Below are 6000 nucleotides of genomic sequence, written 5' to 3'. Positions count from 1 at the left end.
TAGGGTATTAAAACCGGGACTTCGTGACCTCGCCGCACCACCCTACCAGGAGTAGGTGTAGCGCCACAAATCCTAGCCCCCCCGCGCAGACACTCTTTTTGGTTCGTCACGCAATCTTTACTCCTCAACATTCGATCTTTATTTATTTATTTATTTATTTATTTATTTATTTTTCTGGAAATCAATGAAAGAATGAGGTTACTGTTCAGAATGCATTCTAACTCGGAGCCAACTGAATAGATAACGTCTGATCAAAACACTCGCAGATAGAAGATTTGGTTTGTTTGTACATTTGTGCTCACTTCACACATGCGATGGCATTCATTCGTCTTGTACATGGACCGTACCCTGTCCTCGGAGACTCAGGGACATACAGTAGGGACATGGTCAAAGTCAAAACTTTTTTCCCCGCCAGTTTTGTCATCGCCCCACTATCTTCCCCTGGAGTTTCTTCTGTCCCCACCCTCGGTATGTATCATATTACCCGTGAATCTTTTCAAAGCCACTAACTTCCGCCTTCATCGGCTCAGTGAACGCCCTCGCTTTGCACTGTTTGCACTCGGAAGTCTAGCGACTCCTTTCAAAGAAACTCAATGTCTATCAAGGGATAAAGGTAAGGGACCTACTATAACCTGGTTTCTCTACATTAACGCATTACAAGATCGCTCACTGCACACTGTACTCGGCAGTGACTCGGTCAATAGGCCACTTTCACGATGGCGTAATTTACTACAACTACCAGAATCCTTTAGTTTGTTGTTGTCTCTTGCAAATATTTAAATTAGGGGCCTCGCTGGGGATTACAAATTTAAATGAGAAAGAAAAATCGAAAAGGATTCTGGTAGTTGTAGTAAAATAATGTAGTAATTGTAAATATCGCCAGCTTTTTGGCAATATTTACAGGCGTGCGTACGTGGGGATTAATTTTGAAAGCACTGTGTGTATCGATTGTGACTTGCATTGCTCGTACAAGTTTGGATTTTGTTCGTGTAAGACCGTGCATCGCGTGATTTAATATGCCCAACTTACAGACATTGGTTTTGTGGATACTAATTTCAGCTTACGGTTAATATAAAGGACGCAAAATTTACACTTTCAACGCTGTGTTTAAACTCCAAACACGGAAGAAACCTAATCTGCGGGACAATGGATAAATGATTCCGCTATGGAATGTACGTATAATGTTTTTAATGCTTGTTAAATCTGTCTCGTAATCGGCGTCGAACGCATCCTTCACGTATGAGACTGAGCCGTTCCAATGACTATGGGATTCACTAGACTTTAAATTTCGAGCTTGCACAAGGTTTACGAGTTTCAATTACAGCCATCTTTTTACCGAGAACAGTGACACATTTGGGGTGCATTAAAAAAAAAGCTAGACACGAAGAAATTCCGCAAATACCATGTCAAAAATTAACAAAAGATCAGAAGAACATAATTATATGTATGACATGTTTGTGTTTGGTACGTGTTGTGGCTAATGGTGACGCTAAAAATGAACTATATCGGTCAACTGATTTTGAAGTGTCAATTACATATAGGGTTTCCAGCCAATGAAGTGCACCCAACAGGATCCTTTCTCTCAAATTTCTTTTGTTTACTCCTGTCATCAATGAAGTTTTACAAAAATACAGTGCAAATTTTCACTGTAAAATTATTACTAACAATTGCTTTCATGGAAAAACTCGTAAGAGAAACAAATGGTTCAAGGGCTGTAAAAAAGACTCTTAAGCTGCCACGATTTTTGCAAGGCTTAGGGTTGCAACAGTAACATTTATTAGTTAATAGTATTTTCAAGCACAGATTATTTCACAAAAAATACCTTCAAAATTATTCAGTGGACTGGAGTTATAAGATTAGAATTGCCTCTTTGAAAATTTATTTACCGCGCTTTGGGTTTAAATACAAGACAAACAACTTACTCTGCCCCTTCACTTTAGGGGGATGCAATGTCTTGTATTACATGGAATTCTCCTTACAACATTTGAAAAGTGGTTTATGTCTTTACCTACAGTATCGTAGTCAGATTTTGAACTGCCAGGGTTATGATGAATATTATAACTTATGGCAAATAAATTCACTAATTGAAGGGCTGGGACTTATGTCGAATTTCAGCCCTTTTTCCGATTTGGCTCAGATTTGCCCAAATTTTTGCATGTGAACTGCAATTCGATTAAAAACCATTGTCCAGTATTTATTTATGCCGATTTGTGTTTCGTATTAATGCCATTGAGAAATTTTACCGTCTTGTAAAGATATATCGATAACATTATAGACTCTAGATGACCAAAAGGACAATGCACTTAAGTATTTAAATACTGGTATTCAATATACACTTGTTGTGTTTGTAACATGGCACACGAAAGCGGTCTTTTTTGCGGAAGCAAAGAAAAGAATGCTATCACGCTTTTATTTGATTCCGTTACAAACTACTACGTGCGTGACAGGAATGTCAGAAATGTAAACAGTTACATTCTCCAAGAGAAAATGTGTCAATTTCCTGGTGTAAATTAATCCAGCTTAATTGTCCTGTTTGTTGACATACTACTGATAATGCAAAATACTAGAAATTACACAGGATTAACAGGAAGAAATGTAGCCATTTCAACAATTAACAACGATTATAACGGCAGTTTTATTAAAAGGTATACTGACTGTCGATCTATTCTTTTCACGAGCAGTTGGTGTTAACCGTTGAAAATCTATGTTAATGGTACTTTATTTATTGAATCATTGCCTTGAAATTGTAAAGTTAATCATTACATACCGAATTTCAAGCCTGGTAAACCACAAATTTCGCCACGGCACAGTCATCACTACCAAGGAGGGAATATTCTTTGGACATCGTTTCGACCAGTTCCTGTGAACTGCATTCGTCAATTTCATACAGTAACTTTTCAAAGATCCATAGATGTTGTGCGTTTACAAACTTCACCAAACAAAAGCGAAACCAACAAGCCAGTACAATACCCAAGTTGTTTATCCCGACCGCCTTGATCTACAGGTATTTTGGGCTTGTTACAACCGCAAAAGCAAACCATGATGTCATCACAAACATTACTTGTAGAAACAACAACTGGACGGTGCGACTTAACATGGCTTGTGGACAGTGGAAACTTTTAGGCTACCGGTAATTTGGAAAACAACGAGTCTGACGTGGACAAAACCTATAAGAAAATTTGCCTTCCAAGCGCGTAGACAAGCAAACTACCAAATCCCCCTCCCCCTCCCCCTGACTCAATGTTGTCTTTTGGGTCATGAACAGTTTCCTGGCAAGCATCACTTCCCACATCAACATTGCATAAGGGGGAGGAGGGGAGAGAGAAGTAACTTGGGTAGAATTACGAAGGGAGAAACAGTAAGTGAGTGGTTTTTTGGCTGTCTGTGTTCGGTTGTCATTGCATAGGGGGAGGGGGTGGGAGAGAGGTAAAGTTCTGCGGTAGAATTGACAAGAGAGAAATAGTAAGCAAGTGGCTTTTGTTCTGTTCGTGTTTGGTTTTCTCAAGGAGTTTTGTCCACGATTGTAAAACCCGCAAAATGTTTTCAAAACCAGGGAGAACAAAAATTCGGAGAAATCTGAGCGAAATTGAAAACCGGGCTAAAATTCGACATAAGTCAGTTATGCTCTCAGAGCTTCAATTGTTGTCTTCCTTTCTTGAATAACTGGTAGAAAAGTAAGAGAAATGTGAAACAAGATTGAGCTGGCAAAGCTTAAAGATTAACTACATACAGTTGTTGAAGCCCCTAATCAGCAAAGGTCTATTAATTAAGCCAGTAGTCTGCATGCATGCATCAATATTTTACCTGCCAAATTCTTACACGGCTTCAGCATGAGTCTCACGCCTGTGGGTTGAAAACTGTGATCTCACACTTTAGCTTATGCTTTCGGGCCGAATTCCCACACCTAGTTGAAAATGTGAGTAATATAATGCAAACTTTACAAACAATATTGCAAGCTGACTCACTTTCCAAAAACATGTAAATTTACTCAAAGCAATATGAGAAATGAAAATCTCTGATTATTGAAGGAAAGTTACTGGGGACGAGGTAATGTTTAGCACTACACGTCCTGAGACTGGGACCGGGTAAAATTGTTTGGGAAATCTTTGAGTGTCTTCAGAGGTCTATGGCAAATTCTTCGGATATAGTTGTGCCGTCTTCGATAATCCTGGCACTCCCAGGTTAAAAATTGCATGCCTTTGATCATGATTGAGTCAGAAAAAGTTGGAAGGTAATTATATTCACACTAATAATTGGTTGATTAGAATTAAAGCAATTAAATAATCATTGTCTAGCTTGCAAATTAAAGAAAAATCAGAACATCATTAGCATCATTGCCTGTTTTGTTGACATTGCGATTATAACTCCAGGCCTGTGAATCGCGTCTCGCCAGAAAAAAAAATTGTTTTCTTCCTTCCTGCATTAACAGTTTTGCTTATTAGATGCAGATTTGCTTATTAGTAAGATGCCATCAGAATAAAAGATATTTTAAAAATTCTCACAAGTGTTGACAGCAGCTTGCATGTTGTTGACAGATTCTTTATTGCCAGTCAGCTCGAAAAGAGAACCAATAAGGGTTTGCATTTATGTGAGAGGAATGCATAATTCCAAAAGTTGTGACTTCAGAATCATGTAGGTTTTCGTACAGACTGAAACTGAAAGAATAATTCTTCACTGAACCCTTCCGACTCCGACTCTTCAGGACTTCTCTTCGGTCAGGAATGCGGAAAACAAGTTCCTTTCACAGCTTCAGCGTGGCAAACTCAAAACCACATACTTTGATGTTTTGGGAATTTTCTAGTTCTGAAAATTGTTCATTGAATTTTGAGGATTACGGGTTTGATTCTTTTTATCTGGAGGGGGTACTCCCTATAATGGCCTTTAAGGGGAGGCTCTGCTCAGAAGGGGTACCTCTTTCACACTTCAGGTATATGAAAGGGTAGGGATTTCACGAGTCAAAGTATATGAAAGGGTAGGGAAATCTGTCATTTAGGTATTTAAAAGGGCCTTTCATTATTTTCCAATGGAAGGTATACGAAAGGGGTACCATTTATCCATGGAAGGTATACGAAAGGGGTACCTTTTCTGCCAAAAATGGTATATAAAAGGGTATTAGGGGTCGAACATTGGGGCGGAACCTCCCTGTATTAAATTGTTTTTAGTACCTCCCCCCCCCTCCAGTTTTTTATTGGTTTAACGCATTGAAAATTGTGATCCTGCTTTCGAACACGAAAGAAGACATTGCTTCTGGAAGTTACGTTTTACATCTGACAGTGTAGTGGAGGTAGATAAAGTGGCTAAAACGGTAAGTAATGTAAAGCATTCTTAGCCTATTATAATTATTATAACCATATAATATGCTAAGTTAAGCAAACATGTGTGTTTTAATTATCTGAAATCTCCACAACCATGCACATATCAATGGGCTGAGTTTGCTATAATCAAGAGTTTAAGGAGTTCAAGAATTGAAATGCAATTTAAGTTTAAAATAGGGGTGGGGGAAAAAAGTACAAATTTATTAATTGAAAATTAATTGCATTGTTTAGTTTTGCCTGGTGGTATTAAACCTATAGCTTAGAAGGCACCTTTATATTTTTGGCTAATTATAATTATTAAATATATAGCAAGTTCATTTTGCCCCACCTCCTACCCACCCTTTCTTGAAGAATAAGCAACTTTAAAAATGTGTTAATTAAGGACGGTGCCTACTAATACCGAAATATTTTTGTGCGGTTTATGACTATGCTGGAAAAGCAGATCTTAGCAAGGGCTATTGGAATCCAAAAAGAAAATCGGGGGTAACCACGCATTTTTCAGAGGTAATTAAGCAGCAATATCTCTAAAAAACGCCAAAATATAAAGCAATGTATGGGATTTTTTCTTAAATTGAAGCTTAATTATCTCTGAAAAATGCATGGTTACCCCCAATTTTCTTTTGAGATTCCAAAAGCATTTGGTAAGTTCTGCTTTCTCCGTATAGTTTTAAACCGCGCAAAAATA

At 38.1% G+C, this 6000-nt stretch overlaps 1 protein-coding gene across 1 annotated transcript in view; it reads left to right on the top strand.

Moving 5' to 3' along the window:
• Positions 1–542: 542 nt before the first annotated feature.
• Positions 543–6000, top strand: part of LOC146448733 (uncharacterized) — a gene marked incomplete at its 3' end in the record, with an annotated part of 32802 nt that continues 27344 nt past the window's right edge. The window contains exon 1 of the mRNA XM_085102380.1: positions 543–613. The remainder of the gene's footprint in view (positions 614–6000) is intronic.

This window comes from Pavona decussata, unplaced genomic scaffold (assembly GCF_977016875.1).
Source record: "Pavona decussata unplaced genomic scaffold, jaPavDecu1.1 SCAFFOLD_759, whole genome shotgun sequence".
NCBI classification, from domain to species: domain Eukaryota; kingdom Metazoa; phylum Cnidaria; class Anthozoa; order Scleractinia; family Agariciidae; genus Pavona; species Pavona decussata.
The sequence above is the reverse complement of the archived record's forward strand: the minus strand, read 5'-3'. Positions and strand labels throughout refer to the sequence as shown.